Source organism: Anas platyrhynchos, chromosome 3 (genome assembly GCF_047663525.1).
Source record: "Anas platyrhynchos isolate ZD024472 breed Pekin duck chromosome 3, IASCAAS_PekinDuck_T2T, whole genome shotgun sequence".
Classification (NCBI taxonomy): Eukaryota; Metazoa; Chordata; class Aves; order Anseriformes; family Anatidae; genus Anas; species Anas platyrhynchos.
Genome location: NC_092589.1, coordinates 69,677,083 through 69,696,994, shown reverse-complemented (window position 1 = coordinate 69,696,994; position 19,912 = coordinate 69,677,083). Strand labels below are relative to the sequence as shown.

Below are 19,912 nucleotides of genomic sequence, written 5' to 3'. Positions count from 1 at the left end.
TTAGGCCCTCTGAGGCTGGACATCTTGGACACCTCCTGCCACTTCCTCCTCCCTCTACCTCCAGGCAGGGAGATGACAAAGGCTGGATGCTGGCCCTGCATGGCTGAATCCCCACTCTGGGCAGGGTGGGCAGGATCCAGATTTGCCGATGGAGATTCCCAGTTTTAGGAAGGACTGGGACCTGTCTTTCCATTAGGTGTTCAATTCCTCAACTCCCCGGTTCCTGCATTCAGGATTGTGATTGAAAGCATTTCATTTGTTAATGATGTGTCAGATTCCTATGTTATTATCATTTAATAACCTTAATTAACATTTTAACCACCTTGCTTACATTGCCTTCTTGTATAATTCTAAACTTACTGTTTCTGTGGAAACCTGAAAAAAAAAAAATTCCAGTAAAAGCAAAAGAAAGGTGGGGAAGAAGGAAGTTAGTTTCTTTTGGTTTTGCATTGTAGCAGGGGTGGGGGGTGGAGAATTATTTGAATCTACTAAGTAAATATGGCAGGGCCTGGAGCGCAGGCCAATTGATGGCATGTGGACTGGCCATAAAATTAAAAATAAACTTAAGAGTAAATGTGCAGCTAAATGCAGACTGTGGGGATAGGATGTGAACTTCAGCTATTTCCTGGAGCCAGTGTGGTTCCAAAGTTTAACAGCTTTAGCCTTTGGAGACCCGGAGGCGTGCATACTTGTTTTCAGTTTCTCCTCCTTTCATCTCCCCCCACTCGGAGCCCTACCACCCTCCCAGCTGCCCTTCTCGCTCCATCCCTCCCCACACAAGGACACTCCTCTCACGTCCCACATGGCTCCCGCTGTCAGAGCATCACCCCACAGCCTCATTCCTTTCTGTCCTCATGTCTCCCAGCTCTCTCCAGCAGGACCGGGTGGCTCCCGGTAGGTCAAGGCTCCCACTTCCATTTTGCCCTCAAGACTCACCGGTCTGCAAAGGATTAACCACTACCTGCCAAGTATCACTCAGTGAGATGAGCAACTACCAGCTGCTTTCTGGGCACACTGGCTCATGCCTAATAATTAAGCTTTTTATGAAGCTTCAATCTTAACTTTTATTTTATTTTATTTTATTTTATTTTATTTTATTTTATTTTATTTTATTTTATTTTATTTTATTTTATTTTATTTTATTTTATTTTATTTTATTTTATTTTATTTTATTTTATTTTAAGCAACCATAGAGGCCATTGGGAAGGGTTAATGGAGTAGCTAACGAATCTTTGTCCCTCAGGGGCTGTATGATAGCAAAGAAATATTTTCAGGCATAAAATTGTTATTGTGGGATGTACTATAAAGCTCAAAAGTATTTCACTAAGCCTAGTTTGAGCCCTGTGTTCTTTTTGCTTGTGGCCCTTGTGCTTGCATAGAGTCAAGGACAAATTCAATTTAAGAATGTGTTTCTAAAGCGTATCTTGATGTCTCTCTCATTTATGGTAAAGCTCTAATTTCATGCTCTTTTCTCATGATATTGTATAATTGTTCTGCTTGTTAAGACAGAAGAAAAAAAAAAAAAAAAAAAAAGAAAATTCTAGTGTAACTCCAAAAATGCCTTGAAAAATCATGGTGAATTATTTTTCCTCATTCAAATCACTTTGTTCAAGCAGTTTCAAACTCCTAAACCAATCTCCAAGATATGTGCATCCCCACTTCTCCTTGTCAGTGGCACTCAGTACTTCACATTAAAACACCATTTCCCCTTGTCACCAGCGGAAATCCTCAAATTGTACATTAACAGACAAAATAGAAGAATAGGTAAATAGCAAAAGAAAACTGGGTCATATTTTCATGAATTTTAAAAAAGGATATTTACGTGTTTGAATTGTATAGGAAGAGGAGAAACAAAGGTGTGTACACGTAAACTGTATTCAGTCTGTTTCTTGGTTTTGCCTTGAAGTTAAACAAAATTGAAGAATGACAGAATAATGTAAACTGCAAGCACTACAGTGGAGGTTTTCTTGTAGGCAGCAGAGATTAAAAAAACACCATAGGCGAGAACAGAATTAAGGACTTTGGATTTCTACATTCAAATCCTGTGCTTTGGTTCTCTATGATACTGCCATAGGTCTCATGATATGCATGTTATTTTCACTGTCTTTCAAGGTAAATTCAACAGATGCTTTCACCTAGCGATGCCCCTAATTGACAGCAGAGCTAAATTTATCTTAATGCACAATCCATAGCAAAATATGTTCTATCCCCAGTCCTTTGTATCACTCCTCCTCCTAAACCAAAAAGAAACTTATTATGAGGAAAGGAATGATAACAGGAGATAAATATTTATCCGTAATACACATTCATATTTATAGCATTCTCACTTCCTTACCACCTTTTCTGAAATGAAGCATAAATAAGTCCATTATGCATTCCCCGCATGAACCAAAATTAAGAATTAGATGTGCAAACATCTTACAGCAACTAATAAACCATAGGTTAAAGTTACCATGGCATAGCAGGGTGAGTTAAAGACACTATAGCAACCATAATATACAAATCTCCTCTCCTCTCCTCTCCTCTCCTCTCCTCTCCTCTCCTCTCCTCTCCTCTCCTCTCCTCTCCTCTCCTCTCCTCTCCTCTCCTCTCCTCTCCCCAGTATTAATAATTAGTTGATATATAATTTACATATGAACAAACTTGTATTTCCTGTCTATCTAGGTAGCATATATATATATTTATTTACATCTCACACATTAGTGCTTTCTCCTTTTACACAGAAAATTCTAGTGAAGTGCTGTCATTCATAAACAGTTACTTTTCTGTACCAAAAATTTGGTGCTGCATAATCGTAATATATCAAAAAAATATACTGGCCATTGCTAAAGACCTAGTTCCAGGTAGCAACAAAAAAACATCATCATGTTTCCATGAACAAGATTTACCAAGAGGCAGAAGAGAACTCGATAATGCTCACGCCACTGTTTTATTTAACTGCAGAGCCTAAAGGTCCCATTGAGAAACACGGTGATATGGGGAGAAAAAGTGGTCCCTGCTTTATGTGGCTTGCAATCCTTTAAACCAGTTTTCTATATGCACTCTCTCTCAATACTGCTTTATTACAAACGTGATATATAACATATTGTTGATGCAGATACCAGAAAATGACCTAGGTGAACAGCTATATATGGTATTTGTAAATGTTTCTAAGAATTTGACTTATATGAAGGGTTTTCTGTTTCCCCCAAAATAATTACTTCTCCACATTGGATGTCAATATGAGTTTCAGAGAGGACAGAGAAGTCAGAGGCTCACACATGGAATCTGAGAGAGCAAAACATCAGATACCAACAGACTTCTGTTTCTCTTTTTCTTTCTCTCTGGCAATAAAGACTTAATTACAGCCAGACTTTTCCATATGATGCCTTTATTTTTCCATACCTTTAGCATGCAGCTACACTACCACTGACCCCTTCTGGTCTATCGCTGCTTTGAGCTTACAAAGCCATCAATCCTGCAAATGATCTACCCAAGTGATGTCTGGAAGGGGAAAATCCCTCAGCATTATTAAGCCCATGTGGTCGTAACTGAAGCAGTTCTCAAAACAAAGGGTATAGAAGTAATCCTATATTTGGACTACCGATCAGAGTTTCATCACATGAAGTAACCCTTCATCAGTGCAATCAGTCTTCAAAATGTTTCAACAGCTGGGTCTAGTTGTCACTTCCAGCAGAACATTATCACCTGTTAAGGAAATAGGACATTTGGGGACATGCTTCACTAGCAATTTAGGGAGAGCTTTCTTCCCAGGACCAAAAGACAGGGGGGAAGGGAGGGAGCACAGGAGAACAGGGGGAGATTTTTTTAGCTATATTATCCAATATGCAAAATCTAGCAGAAAAAGTAAAATGTATTTTCTAAGTGCCTTGTTGGAGAAACCATTCCTCTTGAAGCGATATTTTCTATACAAGCTCTGTCATGAACATTCTGCAAAAATAACAGTTTTGCTGAGTGTGTTAATAACACTGGTTTGTACATTACAAACTGTTTCATGTTTTTCACCAGCAAAGATGGAGTTCATTAAAAAATAATTTAAAGTTCTTCTAAAGTCTGAGTTGTACTGGGGAAAATCCAATGTAATCCAATGACTTCATGCTAACAATTAAAAATTAAAATCACCCAAACGATCTTAATTCTGCTTTATTGTATGTATGCATCATGGCACAGCCTCCAAGTACATCACCATGTACTGCTTCACACTTGCCCCAGCTTGTGTTTCAGCTGGTTCTGATGTAACGATGAAGGGAATATCTGTCGATGCATTGCCTCTTGCACAGTACACTGCAAACTATAGTTCCCCTGCACGGGATTCATCTCTGTAAGTCAGCAACCCTACTTCTTTAGCCTCCATAGTCATCTTGCAGTCCTTCCTCCAGAGGGCGATTCATCTGACCTACATCAAACTCAAAAAGCCACTCAGAGTGAGATGTGCCACCCTAATTTAGAGAGTTGCATTTGATGATGAAATGGTTGAGTTAGCATCCTCTGCTTCCAGATCAAACACGAATGTGGTCAAGGATGATCAAATCACTTTTTTTGTGAGACCTTCCAAACTTTTTGTCTAAAAAAACCCAATGTCTTCTGAACATTATTTGTGAGAGTTTGACTTTCTACACAGTCATTACATTCACTAAAGAAGGTAAATGGGTGTAAAGATATCAGACTAACAAGGGAGGCGATTAAAAGATTTAGTCATGTCTTCTGAACATTAATACATGCTGTCGTTTATTTTCAAAGACAAATCACTTGCCATAGCTTACTTCTTTGGTAAAAACAGTGCTCAGTTCCTTGGACTGACATTAATATTCCTGATGAAAACATCTTCAAATGCTGGATGGGCTCAGCAGTCATCACCAGCCTAGGCCTAAGTTGCCAATGAAAGACCTACCACACTAAAAATGAACTAAATCAACCTATTTCAAACTGATTGCAAATTTCTAATTTTCTTCATTTGAGGACAATCTGGAGGTTGTTTTTTTTTCACTTCTTTACTGAATTAAAACCAACTTTTGTTTCAACTAATGATATTTAACTTTTTTTTTTTTTTCTCCTTGATTGTGTAGCCATTTCACCATAGTCATGCAACAACAACATGACAGGATTTTGTTTAGTCACACCCATTTATCAAGCACTGTTCAGAGAAAAAGGAAGAATGTCTCTTCTACACAATTAATGTCCCTAACCTCTACTCCTCACTCTGTCAGAGGCTTCCACGAAGTTGGTCTGAAGTCCCTCAGGTTCATCTGTACAAACCAGAGTCTCCAGCTGGGGACTTTGCCTCCCCTGAGCTTCCTTGGCAGTCTCAGGAAAGAGACCCGCACCTCCCTAAGGGTGAGCCCAGTCTGTGACAGGCTGACTCTCCCTTGGAGGCCATCCCTCTCTCCACCTCTGCCTGACCCAGCTTCTCACACATAGATGTGGACTTGAATCTTCCCCTCCCAGTTAGCCTAGAAGCTCACAGCTGCAAAAACTGTATTTTACTGTCTGTATTCTTTGCATGTGTTGGGGGTGTCTGTTCTTGGTACTTCTGTCTCATAGTACTACTTCTGTATCATACATACTTATCAACATTGTCTATTAGCAATTACATTAAAAGGTTTGTAGAATGTTTCTGCTTTCCATTCACATATATTTTACACCAAGAGGTAAATAGCATGGCTTAATTTCACATATTCATCCTTCACTTAATCTATTTATTGAAAAATACGAGCTAGAAAATGTGAAGTACGATGTGATTCAGAACTGAAAGTATATCCTGATCTCTACAGAGACTGATGGACCATAAACCCATTTTCTGATATTTCACGTGATATTAAAAAATAAATAAAAATCTGCAAGTTCTATTGAAATATGCTTAAGGCAATCATCTTGCCTTACAGAAGGGCTTTTTTGGCTTTAGAGTTTGCCTTTAAGCTCATTTTCTCTTACCTCTCCTTTTCTAAAGGGTACGTGCTTGGAAATTCTTACAATCTGCCCTACAATAAAACCTCATGGATAAAAAAAAAAAAGAGGGAGTCCAGAGGCAGGGAGTTCAACAGGCACATGACTCCTAACCTGAGCCGAGACACAGGCCACTGGAGCGGTGCAAGCGGCATCCTCCAACAGGCGTTGCAGGCATTTCTCTCATTGGTGGTAAATATCTGGGAAATCTCCCTGCATTTTTGGCACCATAAATCTTATGCTCAGCTATAACTTAGAGATAAATTACAGTACGTTCAGCTGCCATTAGTTTCAAATTAGCAGTGTCATTTAGGTTACTTTTTTGTATAAATATTATTAAAGCTAGAGATTCCAAAAGTTAGGATGTATATTAGCAGAGTGTGCTCACTAATCCCAGGAAGATCATGCCTCCTGCTCCATGGGATTTAGGCTTGTCTCCGATTCAAACAGATTTGTGGTGTGAAATGTTAAACAGTGCTGCTGGTGGCTCATTATTCACAAAAGGCCAACACTGATACCTCATTTTTCTTGTCTTCACACACTCTCAATTGCATTGGAATTGGCTCCTTTAAAAATAAACCAACAAGTGAAAAAAAAAAAAAGCCATGATGTTTTCTTCCATGGTTAGCTGCCAGCAGTTGGCGAAATAAAAGCCTGGGCTGAGGAATGAAGGCTTTTTCTGCTTTTATCCCTGACCGCACTGAAGAGGAATCATGACCTGCCATAGGCACGGGTGGACTCAGAGGCGATCCAGCTCATTGTGCCCTTCAGCGTGAGCTCTGTGCTGCAGCCTGTGAGGGAAGGCTAGAGCAGAGCCAAGTGACAGGGTGCTGACACTGTTTTCTGGTGGCTACCGTCAAAAATCATTTAATTTATATGCTTTGCCATGCGTGTACAGCAAGTTCCCTTGGCCCCCGTCAAGACTCTGGGAGGAAGAGCCAAGTCATGTCCCTTGGCTTGGCTCATCCTTGGCAGATGTTCAAACTTTCGGCTTGCCTTGGAGTAGATGACATTCACTTATAGCTGTCTTTCATAAACATTTGGCTTTCAGAAGATAGAGGTCTCTGCTAGGTTATACTGGTCCTGTTTGAAGCTGCGGTGTTTGAGGCCTGAGTGCCTTTTATCCTTACTACATGTACTACATGATAACTGGGGAGGTCCGCGTGTTCTCCAGCACATTGAATCAAATGAAAACATTTTTCTAATCATCAGACTTCTGATTAGACATTGAGAGTTGTTCATCTCAGGTACCAAGCCAGCCAGAGATAAGTCAGCGGATATATCCCTGTTAGCACTAAACTGAGACGGAGGCAACAGATGCTACCTCTCAGCAGGGCTTATTAGACCATGCTCAGCAGTGTGCTGACACAGTTACACAGAATCCCAGCCTCCCCTGGCCTGCAACTGCTTAGCTCATCACAAAGGCAAAGGAGCAAGCAACTGCATGAAACCTGGCAGACATGCCTTTGCTCTCAGACACTGGGCTCGTAGAAGACTTTTGAAAGTAGCAAGGGGAGCTCAAACCTCTGTAGTCCTCTGCAATTATGAAAAATCTCCCCCTTGGTCAGAATACTGATTGCTGCACTTCTTGGCTTTTGAGCCACCTGCATAGCAGACCATTTATTCGTCCTGTAGTCAGACTGCAATTGAACACGTGCACTATGGACTGGGTATGTGCAATGGACATCAGGAGATCTCTTACACAGAGCAGGAGTCAGGCCATTCAGCTAGCAAAGAGCAGCTATCAGAAGTAAATGGAATGACAGCTGCACTTTTATCCTCCTTGTCTCCTCCTGCTCCCTGCTGTCATGTCAGCATCCCAGGCTTGCTGTGTACTGCCCTGTGTTGGTGGTTACACCAACAGTGCTTTTCACATGTAGGCAGCAGACACTCATCTCGTGGGTTCCTCTTGTGGCTTTCGATGCATAAATGGTAAACTATCATTTCAATTTGTAATTCAAAATGAATTTTTAAGTTTATTATTTTAGCAAAGTCTCATCTTGCCACAGTGACTGCCCAAAGAGCTGTCTTGATGCAAAGTGTTCAAAGGTATTACAGATGCATAATCTGAAACTAAAATAAGGTCATTGTGTGTGTTTTATCTAGTGATGATTATAGATGATCCTAATTAATGTTTTCAGCATAGCATGGAAGGGCAGTTTAAATGTCAGAATACAAACAAGGTAGTTCCAGCACTCTTTCAGAGATTTAATCTTATTTAACAATTTGTAATTTCATTATTTTTTTTTTAAATGTCTAAGACTTATGGTTACATAACAAATCTGCTAAACACATACCTGTGTTGCTTTGTTGAAAATTACAGATAGCAAGCCAAAACCACATGTTCCAACTGACCGGTCTTATGGGAAACTAATTCTGGGATCCATTTCTATCAATGCAATGGTGAATGTCATTGCTAACTGCTTCAGGTGACACAGATCTGCTACCAGGGCTAGATAAGTTGGGAAAAAAAGAAATCTCTGAAAATTATCTACCTCCTTCCAAACTTTTCTGGATCATTCTTGACTGGTTCTGTTTGAAATAAGCCATTTGAAGAGTTTGCCAGTGAAGACTATTCCAGGGACTAACAGATACACTTTTCCATAAAGTTTATTTTTTCCAGTCTAGTCTTTTCCTTGTATTATTTTTTTCAGTTACTCCAAACTCTACTAAGCTGCCAGAGAAAACAACAGCAGAAATTCTGCAAAATGGAGGAAGAAGAACTAAAGAAATGGATACAGAGAGAATTCAATCCTATTGCATTTCTTGTAAAAGAACCAAATAAAGGAAAAGATTATTTGGTGAAAGCAGAAGGCAAGTATGCCACACTTATCATTCTGTCAATTTTTCTCTGAGAGTCGTGAGTTGTTTTCTTTCCAGAGCTTTGTTTCATTTAACTCAACATTTAGAATGAGCAGAAGGTCTGGGATAATTTGACTCACAGAGCAATAAGATATTTTCATACAGGTCTTCCCTGGGTCAACAGGCACTGATGCAATTGACACTTAGCTGCAGTTAGCTACCAAGTCAACTTTTTGGATAGAAATGACCACTTGGCTCTACCTGTGCCTGTATCTAAAAGGGCAACAAGTAGACAAAAGTTGGACAGCCTCACTGTGCCTTGCATGCTTAACACCAGTCCCAGAAAACTTGTCTGGCAGGGCTGAATGTGATGGGAGCTCATGAGCTGTATCAGAAACCATGAAATATAGCCCTGCCCCTGAATGAACTCAAAAGTGTATTTCAGCCTATGGCAAGTCAAGTTTCCAGCACCACCAGTCTTCAGGGCCTCTGTTCAGTCCTTGTTCAGATCCAAAACAGAAACTTCAGAGTGATCTTTTTACCCTATTGTAGAATTTCACTGGCACCTAAGTCTTACCACCTATTCAGCTGCATGTTTTCCCCAGCACATTCACCAGTATCTGTATTTCTACCCTGAAAAATGGTGAAGAGAGAGAAAAATAAACCCTTGCATTAACTCAAGTCCTCTCCTGAGAGTCTGAAAGGGAATACTGCAGAACCAAATGTTTACAACACCTTTTTGTTTGCTTTGAAATAACTTTTTTTTTTTTTTTAATCTGTTCTGCAAAATTGTTAGCAAAAGATAAAGTCTCTAGGAAAGAAAAAAAGAAGTGCAAAGTTAGAACAGAGCTAGAAGAGAAAAAAAAATTGCTTGAATCTATGAATATCTGAATTCTTCCATCAGCAAGGGAGAAAGCAAATTAATGCTCTGCATTGAAATAAAGTTCTGGCCTGATGCTTTTTATGGAGCATGAGTATTTCAGAGATTCACAGAGTATACCTGCAGATCTCTGCATCCTCTTCAGACCCGCTGGCAATGGTAAATGGGGTTTAGTTTCCCTCTGCCAAGTAACTGCTTCTGATTTCCTTAGTGGGGAATGACAACTTTTCAGGAGGATCATAAAATGAGATGGTATGCAGTAAGGGTCTGTTTTCATAACCAATGTAACTTCCGTATTAAAACTGTGCCTAAGGGAACTTTTTGGGAAAAAATGCTAATGTGCAAATAGAGTCTGACATGCACGCTGAGTTAAAAGGTCTTTTTATTGTTTTCTCCTCAAAATTAGCTGTAATTCCTCTTTGTGAACATTTACGTATACTTCTGGCTGGGTGTCTCTGCATTCAGACACATCACATTATGCCACAAACACATGGATTCATGATGTGCTGAGACCAATCTAGCTGTTGGTTCTCTCCCAGAAAGGACAGTTTTGCTGTCTCTGATCCCCTGTCTGAATACCTGCCCTGTCCCATATGTCAGTTCATCCATTGACCACTTTTCTCTCTCTCCAGCTTCAAGCAAGAACAGCCAGCAGAGGTGACTCAGCCTGCAAATGCAGCAGCTGGGTACATGCGGACAAGATGAGGACACACAACCTTGATCAGAGCAGAAGAAAGCCATCCTCTTTCTCCATCAGTGGCTCATAGCATAATGGCACATCTCAAAGCTACCTGACATTACATGATACAAGGAAGTGATCACCTTGTCCTTGGAAATAGAAGACTAATGGGACTGAGTTGTTGCTGCTCATGACAGTGTCATTCATGCCAGGGTCTCCAGTTAAAATTGCTAATGACCATTGCTCTGGTGTAATTTAGAGGATTGCTAGAGTTGACTTGCTATGTTAAAAGCTTCTTTGCTTTGCACCAAAACCGTTCAAGAACTGGATCCAAATATTTTGAGGATGGTTCAAAGCAATTTTAGAGGTCATGCTCAAAAAGAGTTGCATCTTGCTGTGTGCTAATTGCTCAGTGTGGAGGTACAGTGGCACTGGGAAAGGGAGGAGAGTTCACAGAACTTTTATCACACTATTTTTTTTTTCTGGTAATGATATACAACAGGAAAAAGGTTAGAAAATAGGTTATGTAACACCAGAAAACAAGGAACCAAAAATGGCAAGGGCATCCTGCTAAATAAGCAGTATTTTAGCCTTGTGTTCTACAAGTCTGCTTAGAGGTGTTCTTTTTCTGTGTCAGGTGTGATTTCTGCCATGACCATTGGTACAAAACTAACATAGCGTCCCATGATAATTGCTGCCAAACCCAATAGGTTTGCTGGCTCCCTCGGTTTATCAAAGAACCACAGAAGGGTCTAGGGTGGAAAGGACCTCTGGAGGCCATTTGGTCCAACCCCCAGCTCAAGCAGGGACACCTAGAGCAGGATGTCCAGGACTGTGTCCAGACAGCTTTTGAAAATCTCCCAGGAGGGAGATGCCAAACCCTCTACCGGCAACCTGTGCCAGTGCTCAGTCACCCACATAGTAAAGAAGTGCTCCCTGATGTTCAGACAGAACCTCTGATGTTTCAGTTTGTTCCCATTGCCTCTTGTTCTGGCACTGGGAACCACTGAAAAGAGCTTGGCTCCATACACTTTGCACACTCCCTTCAGGTATTTATACACATTCATAAAATCCAAAATTGCTCTTCCAAAGACTGGAGGACTCAGCCCCTTACAGAACCACTCTAGAAACTGCTTCCCTTCAGCAGCTGTTTGTTTTTGCCTCGTGTCTGCCAACAACACAGCTGGAGGTAGGTATTACATGAATACCCAAGAGGACGGAAGTGAGACCCCAAGACAACTGTGACTGTACCTTCTGGAAAGCATTCTCAACAAGACTGTCATATTTCTACTTTTGCATTTGAAAGGTCTTGTGCTCTCTTACATTATAAACACAACAGTGTCAGTGAATTAAGCTGCACAAGATTTACAGACCACATTCAAAATTTTATTCCACCCATTTATTTTATTTTTTTTTTAATGGAAAGTGATGGCAGCATAAGCACTCTAATTATATATGAAAAAAAATCTTTCTTATCTCTGAGATAGCATGAGTATAGTTCAGCTAAGTATAGATAGGCTAGGTATTGTGCATTAAGAAAGGTCTTTCAACTCTTTCACTCTTCAAAGATGACTAATTTTTTGAGAGTGGAGCTGTATTGTTAATTACACATATTTTGTGTAATTTCTGTCCAACCGTGTTTTGATATACAACACACAGATTGAACTTTCAGCCTTCAACTTGTGATTTTTCTTGACAGTCATCTGAAAAATGTAAAAGCATTGAACCTGGCCACCTTTGAACTACCGATGTTATTGTGGTGATTCAGGTTTTCCTTTGAAAATGCTGAAAGAAGATCACAAATGCTGAAAGAAGATCACACTACAGTGGGAGAAAGATAAGACTCAGTGTTTTTCCTGCCAGTCTTCATAGCACTCACATATTTGTTTCTGTATTGGTAGTGATTCATATCACAAATGCCTTTGTCCATTTCTCTCTTTCTGCTACAATAGCACAAGTAATTAACTAAGTGAAGAGGCTGTCAATTAAACACTGATACTAATCTTGGCATAAAAGCTCCCTTTTAGAAACACTGATTTGGAACATATTTTACAGCGTCACCACTGCCTTCATTCAGCTCACTTCTGAGACAATTAAGTGCTCCAAATGTTTGCGTGTCATCCAGGCAACATTAGTAGCACGAACGACCCCTGCTATAGATACAGTCCCTGCAAAGAATGCCTAGGGAATACAATGGCTATTGTGCCAACAAGGCTTATTTTATCAAGCAAGGGACATTATATAGTTAATTAATGCCAAGATCTTTAATGATAAGATTGTCAAGGACAATTAAGAAGATGACTATAAGTGTCCTTGGTAACAAGAATGTAACACTGATTTTAGCTTACTTTCACTAAGTGTGGCTTAAAGGTCAGTTTCTCTGAAGTGTGAATACTTAAGCATTCCTTGGATAGATGTCATTATACATTAATCTCAGGAGAAAAACTTTTTTCTTTTTTTTTCTGAATCTTTCCATGCAGCAAATGAACATTAATGTGAAACTCTTGCTAAAAAATTAAGGGAACATAATTCAATAAGAAATATCTAGCCAGTGTCACATTCTCAGCAAGAGCTCTGGGTCCACAATCTGAGATGAAGTCAATGGAAAGACTCACCCTGAATTCAGCTCATCTGGCTCAGGACCCTGGCCATGCAACTGGGGGATGCACAGCCTCTCCTAGGTCAGCCCACTCAAGTAAGCTTCTCCTGTTTCTAACCTGTCCAATATTGGATGCAGTTTTACTTTGTCTTTTACTATGTCTTTCTTGTGCACCAAAATCAAGCTCAAATGGCATTTGGTATAAAATGTCTGTGTGAGATAAGCTCACAGAAAAAAAAAATAAATAAAGGAAACAAACAAACAAACAAACAAAAAAACCACAAGTGATAGATACTGGTAGCTTGAATGTGGAAATTAAATGAAGAGATTTAAGAGAAATGTCTCTGTCACCTTTAGAACAATTGATTCTACATGGTGATATAGATGGATAAGGAATTTGGGGAAAAAAAAAAAAAAAAAAAACACAAGGAAAATATTTGTTAAAATTACTTATTTTCGGAAACATTAGGTTCAAAGTTACATTCATATTCCCAAAGGATCACCTAATAAGCTCTTCAGAACAGAATTTGCTTCTGAGTGCTCAATAATAATCTAAGAAAATAGCAAAAGGTAGAGAACCCTGCCCACTTCCTACTGTCACTTTTTTTTAATAGAAAGGGAAAATGACTAAAATGTTGACTTAAGGAAGTTTGTACCAGTTACCTGGTGTTGATCCTAAGCAAAATAATGAGAGCTAGTTCAAGACCACTGAGAAGGAAGTCTGTTCAAGTCCACCAAGACTAAGAAACTGCAGGCAACAAAAATATGGTTAAAGGTAATTAGCAAGTTTCAAGGAACATGGGTCTTCTTAAACATAAAAAGCAGTAAAACTACGCATTTGGTCAATAATGGTGACAGGTTTACGCTAATATAACTTGGATATGTCCCTGATACAACATCAAATGCTATATTGATTTTAAAGTGCTATTTCAGTCTGAACTGGAGACACGTTCTGTGTGTAAATTGCCTAGTTTAATGGGTTGGGGCGCCTGGCTCCCACCGTGATGCAAAACAGAATATAACAACAGCATGTGACCTTGAAAGCTCCTTGCATACAACCTTGCTCAGTCACCCCACAGAAAGTACAATCTTTTTAAAAAGCCTTTTCCAGAGGAATCAAGCTCTGGCCCTTCATTTTAGCATAAAAAATGCATTTCACCAGTTTAGAAGAACTGGAAGAAAAATGCAGTTCTGCAATGCAATAAGTTCACATAAAATATCTCTTCACTTATTTCATACCCAATTCTCTCCACTTCATCTGAGACATTTGCTTTCCAAATATGAGCCCCCACACCATAAACACCTTCACTAGGGAATGCCTGTCAGTCCCTGAGCTGCTACGTGCTGAGATGTTGTTTCTGCACCTATTTTTATTTCAGAGAGATGATGCCCAGTCATGCACTCAGACAATTGTGCAAGGTGAGAGCTCACACTACTCTCCCCAAGCATTTGCCAAAAACACAACCGCACACACAGCTCCATGGTTGCATCCCATGATCAGAAATCAGGTGCTTTGCATAAGGAGATGAAAGTCTGGAAGCCACCAAAGTGCTCTGTTCACAAACATGCTACATCTCCAAGTTGGCACCTGCAATTTCCCATTTTTTCCCTTAATTTTTTCATACAGAAGATTCAACTCATCTCTTTGTCAGGTCTTAAGCTAGGAAGACAAGTTATAAAAATGTGTTTAGCTGAACCCTGGCTCAACACCTGGGGGCAGAAACAGAACTACAAGGTGTTGAAAGTCAAAATTGGGAATAATATTGCTAAATTTCCATTATAGTTGCCTCCACTTCCTCTTTCCTTCTCTCTCCTCCCCTCTCCAATCATTACTTCCATTTGATTCTGATCTTTCCTCTGTTCATCTGCACAGACCACAGAAGAGTACTTTGGGCTTTCTGTACAAAAAAAATGGATGCATAGTCCAATTTTCAAGAGTGCAAATGTTGGTGTCACTGCATGTACCAGCATGGCTGTCAGAGCATCCCCTTTGCAGTGATATCAGAATATACACCACAAAAACAACCAGCCAAACAAACAGACCCTCAAAAGCATAAAATTGCAGCTCACCAGTCAGTGACCCTGCACAGCTCAGGGGCAGATGGTTTGCTGTTTTACTTCCACACTTGAGAACATTACTGGGTAGTGATGGGACCTCATGAGCAAAAGGCTGAACCCAGAGGCACAGCCACTTAACCCTCCCACCAGAAGTTTTGTGTACACTTGCAGCTTCAGAGCCCACCCTTCCATTTACATTGCACATTTGGAAAACCACTAGGTTTGTTTACATGTGAAAAATATGTAGAAATTTTGAAGCACCAGCAGTAGAAGGAAAATACACCAATGCTTTTTTGTTACACAGAAATAAATCTGCTTGCAGGAAGGTGAATTACCTGCTTGCTCAGTGTGAAGAGTAATAGTGAATAAAATGAAAATTGCTCAGCTTTTGCACAGCACTTTTCATATTCTGTATCAGAGCTATTTTGCCATGAAGGATATACTGACATAAGCAGCAGCTGCTACTCAGCAAGTCTGTTATTCCTAACTACCTTATAATTTCTATATTATTAATTAATCACATTTCACACAAAGAAGTTGTAATTCTGATTGCCTACTGATTCAGATCAGCTTTATTCACTGGCTGCCTTCCTCACTAACTGGTGGATTGCTTTTGCTGGCTCAGAAACTTGAACATGCAGCCTCTCTGATGCTGACAGATTCCATCTGCTCCCCTTTAATTAACATCTAATATGTAAACCATCTAATACATGTAACAGTGCATAACAAGGGATTAAGAAATAGAAGGTAACCCTTCATCACAAAGCTGTGCCACCCCTTAGGATCTCATTACAAATGCTAAACAGTACCAAAACAAAATGGGAACTGTACACAAGCAGAAACAGCAACATGTGGGTACTCTCACAATCACTAACATAAATGTATATTAAGACAGAGACAGAATAAAGTGGAAGGTGTAACAGCTTTCATAAGTGGATTCACATAGGTACTGCTCCAGCTTGGACATCAGCTGATTTAATGTAATTACAAGTAAGCATGGAAACTACTAATTTGTGTTCCCAATTGTTTTTAGCAAGATAAGAAGCATTTTCCAAGACTCTGAGGCAATCCATTAAACCCATTAAAAGTGCTAATTAACTCATGTTCTACAAATGAAAGTGTCTGGGCTGCACTCTCTTGTCTAATACCTGCAAGCAGCCAAAAACTGGGGCTGAAAATATACAAAGAGCATCTTATAGGAAAGCCCTGTAACAAAATTAAGATGTCAAAAGTAGGGAAGATAAAATGCTCTTCTGCATCACAGCAGCTGATGTAACAGGCATGAAATTTATGTGGCTGAGGGACAAGGCTTGCCACCATTCATGGCTAGCTGAGTTATGTGAAAGGTCAAGGCTGCTATGTCTTTCTGATAACATCGAAGCTGAACACGTGCATTTGGAGAGTCTCATCCACACATGTATCCAGTGATATAGATTAAACTCATGCAGAACAGCTGCAACTGGGCTTGCAATGCTCAACAAAAGGCAGGAAGATTAGAGAACATGATAATAAGACATGAAAAACCCTAATGGCAAGAGGAGAAGGGGAGCTGTGCTTGCTAACCCCCAGCAATGACAAAATCATTATTTGGAACTTAGAGATGACTGAAAGAGAGGGGGAGGGATGAACAGGGAGACAGTATGAGATCAACACCTCCTGGAAGGGTTGGCCTTTGGTTGTCTGCAGAATGTGAGCTACAGTCCTGTGGTACAAGCTCTTGAGTAGACATTTTTGTTTTACATTATACCAGTTGTTCTCCATTTGCCCAAAGTGGGTCTGGAAGGCCAGTCCCGTAAAGCACACTCATGTGAAACTGCATTATGCTGCTGGCTGGGCAGCTCTCTGACAGGAGAGGGGAAGAACTGCTCACACACCATTAAGGCACTTACACATTTATTTGCATTTCCCTCTTTCCTGGTTCCACTTTCAGGAAATACATAATCAAATGCCTTGCTCTAACATGAGACAGCACAGAAGCCTATCATTCCAATATCTTCAGTGGACCCTGATCAAAAACTTGAGGTGAGAAGCAAAGTTCATAGTGGTATCTATCCATCCTGAGATCGATTGTACAATCACAGACAATTTTTATCAAAGTGGAAAAAATTATGTTGTACTAAAATCAGTAAAAATCCACTCCCACTCTGTTTCCTTGGGCCTGGGTTCCTAATATCATGCATATTTAAGAAGCAATAAAAATAAAGTTAATAAAGACCACAGTCAAGTGGCAATGAAGTGCCTTGTAAGAACTGTGCCAACTCTACTAACTAATCTAAACTGCTGAGATTGATACTCATTGCTAAGAAAAGACACTGGAGTTCTAGCAGTAAGGGTTGCTCAACAAATAGTTCTCCAAAGTCAGAAAGGTTCTCACCTTTGCTTTGTTCTCTGGCCACCTTTCTCAACTTTTCTGTTTACACCACGAAGGTTCTTGAATGCTAGAAATGTGTGTCAGGACTGTCTGTTCATGGCACACTTGTCCTGTCCTTTTCACACCATGGTGGATGGTAATGTTTACACTTTTCCAAATGGCAATGTCTCAGCACTCCTTCAATCTCAGCATTCCTTCAACACTAGTATCAATATGTACTCTGCCATTTACAATTTAGTAATGTCTTGAGAAAAAGCCTAAAGGAAAAGCAAAGTAATCTGGCTTATATTCACTTCTTCCTAAGATAGGTGTTGTGGTTTTTTGTTTGTTTGTTTGTTTGTTTTTCCCAGTTATTACACTTATTTGCTAAACACAGAGATACATTGCTTTTTGACACTATTGTTTTCTCTGTTTTTGAAGAGAATGAACCTTTTAGTCCACTGATGTGCTGAGATTTGTTTCATAGTAGTTTTAAGATCAGTCCTGTATTTCCTAACCCTTTTCTTTTCCTTTTCTTCCTGCCACAGGCTAAATGCATTAGACGGATACACGATCATCCAGAAACCATTAAATCTTCCTTTTGAGATGAGACTCTGTGGCTAGAGTTTCATTCTTATCTCCCCTTCTGATCGGAGGAGGAAGTTCTGCTACAGAGATTCTGTCTCAAAACCTTCCACCAGCATTGCCTTCTGCAGAAGAAAGTGTATTCTCCTCTCTGCGCCCCTGTGGCACCCAAATACCCCACTAAAACAAGCATCAGTCTCTATGTTTCCTCTCTTGGGAGTGGTCACACTTGCAGTAAACAAGCTAAAGTGCTGATCTGCTGTGGCAGAGCCTTGATCCTGGCAACATCCCAGACATCACTGGGCAATTTGGTTTGAAGCCATGGTTGCAGGTGTGGTTTGAAGCCATCCTCTTTAGGGGAGGAACCTTGTTCTTGCATTGTCTAGTGGAGGATGCACTGCAGTAAGGTTGGGGAGGACAGTAGAAGTTAAAGGAGGGCTTTCATACTGATGAAACAAGTTGATCAGTATGATACCATAGACTAGATAGTCTTCTGACTACCCTGTGATTTGTCACCACTTATCCTGTTACCCCATTTGTTTGACTTAATGTCTTGTCCTCCTAACAGTAGCCCTTGAACTCTCTCATACCTTTTATCCATTTTAACCTTAGGGGTTGGGAGAAAAGGAAGGGAAAGGGCTTGTTAGAAAGTAAAACATGAGGTAGGATTAGAGGCTGGTGGAAATGGCCAGTCCAACCCTACCATCAGGAACAGATGAGGAACTGGAATTTGAGTGAAGTTACCAGTTCTTGTTTTTGGGAAAATACTAGTATTGGTATGCCTCCTACATCTACCTGACAGCTTTTTCAAGACTTAGGAGTTCAGTATCTTGGAGGTCTCTGTTTTTCATTCAGAAGTTTTTGAAATGGACAATAATATGCAACTAGTCACACATACACATTAGACAGCTTACTTGCGTAAAGCTTATATTTTAGTAAAACAGGCTAATGTGGTTTGAGAGCATGTACATGAAGTCTAGCAAGTTTCATGTAAGGCTAGAATATAGTTCTGGAGAAAGGTTTCAATCAATCTTAAGTTTTGACTAATATTTGTGGTTTGTTTGATATATATTTTTTCATATTCATTTAGCTATTTCTTTTCTCTTTATTCACCCCAATAGAACTTGACAGTTTTGATGGAACAGTCAATAGCTCTGCACAAATAGACACAGACTGCCACATGCCAAAAGTAGCTGAATATCAAGCTTGTATCTCCAAGTAACTAAACTCAGTTAAGGCATGTGCTTTGTACACCTTGACAGTATTATGTCAATGGAAGGGAAAAATCTGTGGTCATATGTAGTGAAGTTTTAAAAAGTTTAAACAAACAGAAATTGAATATTTTCCAGCCTAAGAATTGTTTTACTTTAAAATAAAAGAATAATAATAATAATAATAAATCCTTCTCAATTTGAGCAAAGAGTGCAGTGAGTAGAACACATTCCAATTTCCAAACAGAATAAGTAGCAGAGAACTTGTCAGCTTCTGTTTCAGACAGCATCACTGGTGTATTTCAGGCATTTCTGTCCTATTTAATCACTGTTAACTGCAGCCTGGAATGCTGACACAATGTGTAGTGAAAGCAAAGAGTGTAAATTGGGCACGATAGAGGTTTCTTGATGCAGGAAGGAAGTAACATAAAACTGAACACAGCTCAAATGTCACTGTGAGAACAGAATGAACGCATGAACCAGGTCTCTATCACAAGGCAACAGAGAGCAAAAGCACAAATACATATATTTTTATAAATACACATATATATATGATCAAAAAGTGGATTAAATTAAATGTTTCTATTTTACTTCACATCCTAAGCTGATTTTCTAAATACAGGTAGAATGAATACAGCTTCAAAAGCATATTATGCCCTAGTCAAAACAACATTTGATCAATTACATATGCTGTTTTCAGTGAGAAAAATCTTATACTTACATACCAAAATCTTTTTTTCCAAAAGTTTTTAGGAACCCGTCTCTTGTCAGCTCTCAAGGATATTTCCATTCAGAACTTCAGAGA

The 19,912-nt window shown here is 39.6% G+C and overlaps 1 long non-coding RNA gene across 1 annotated transcript; it reads left to right on the top strand.

Moving 5' to 3' along the window:
- Window positions 1-12,891: 12,891 nt before the first annotated feature.
- Window positions 12,892-18,727, top strand: LOC119716667 (uncharacterized). Its single transcript, XR_005265054.1, has 3 exons — window positions 12,892-12,999; window positions 16,892-16,983; window positions 17,860-18,727. It is a non-coding gene; the product is annotated as an uncharacterized lncRNA (long non-coding RNA).
- Window positions 18,728-19,912: the final 1,185 nt, after the last annotated feature.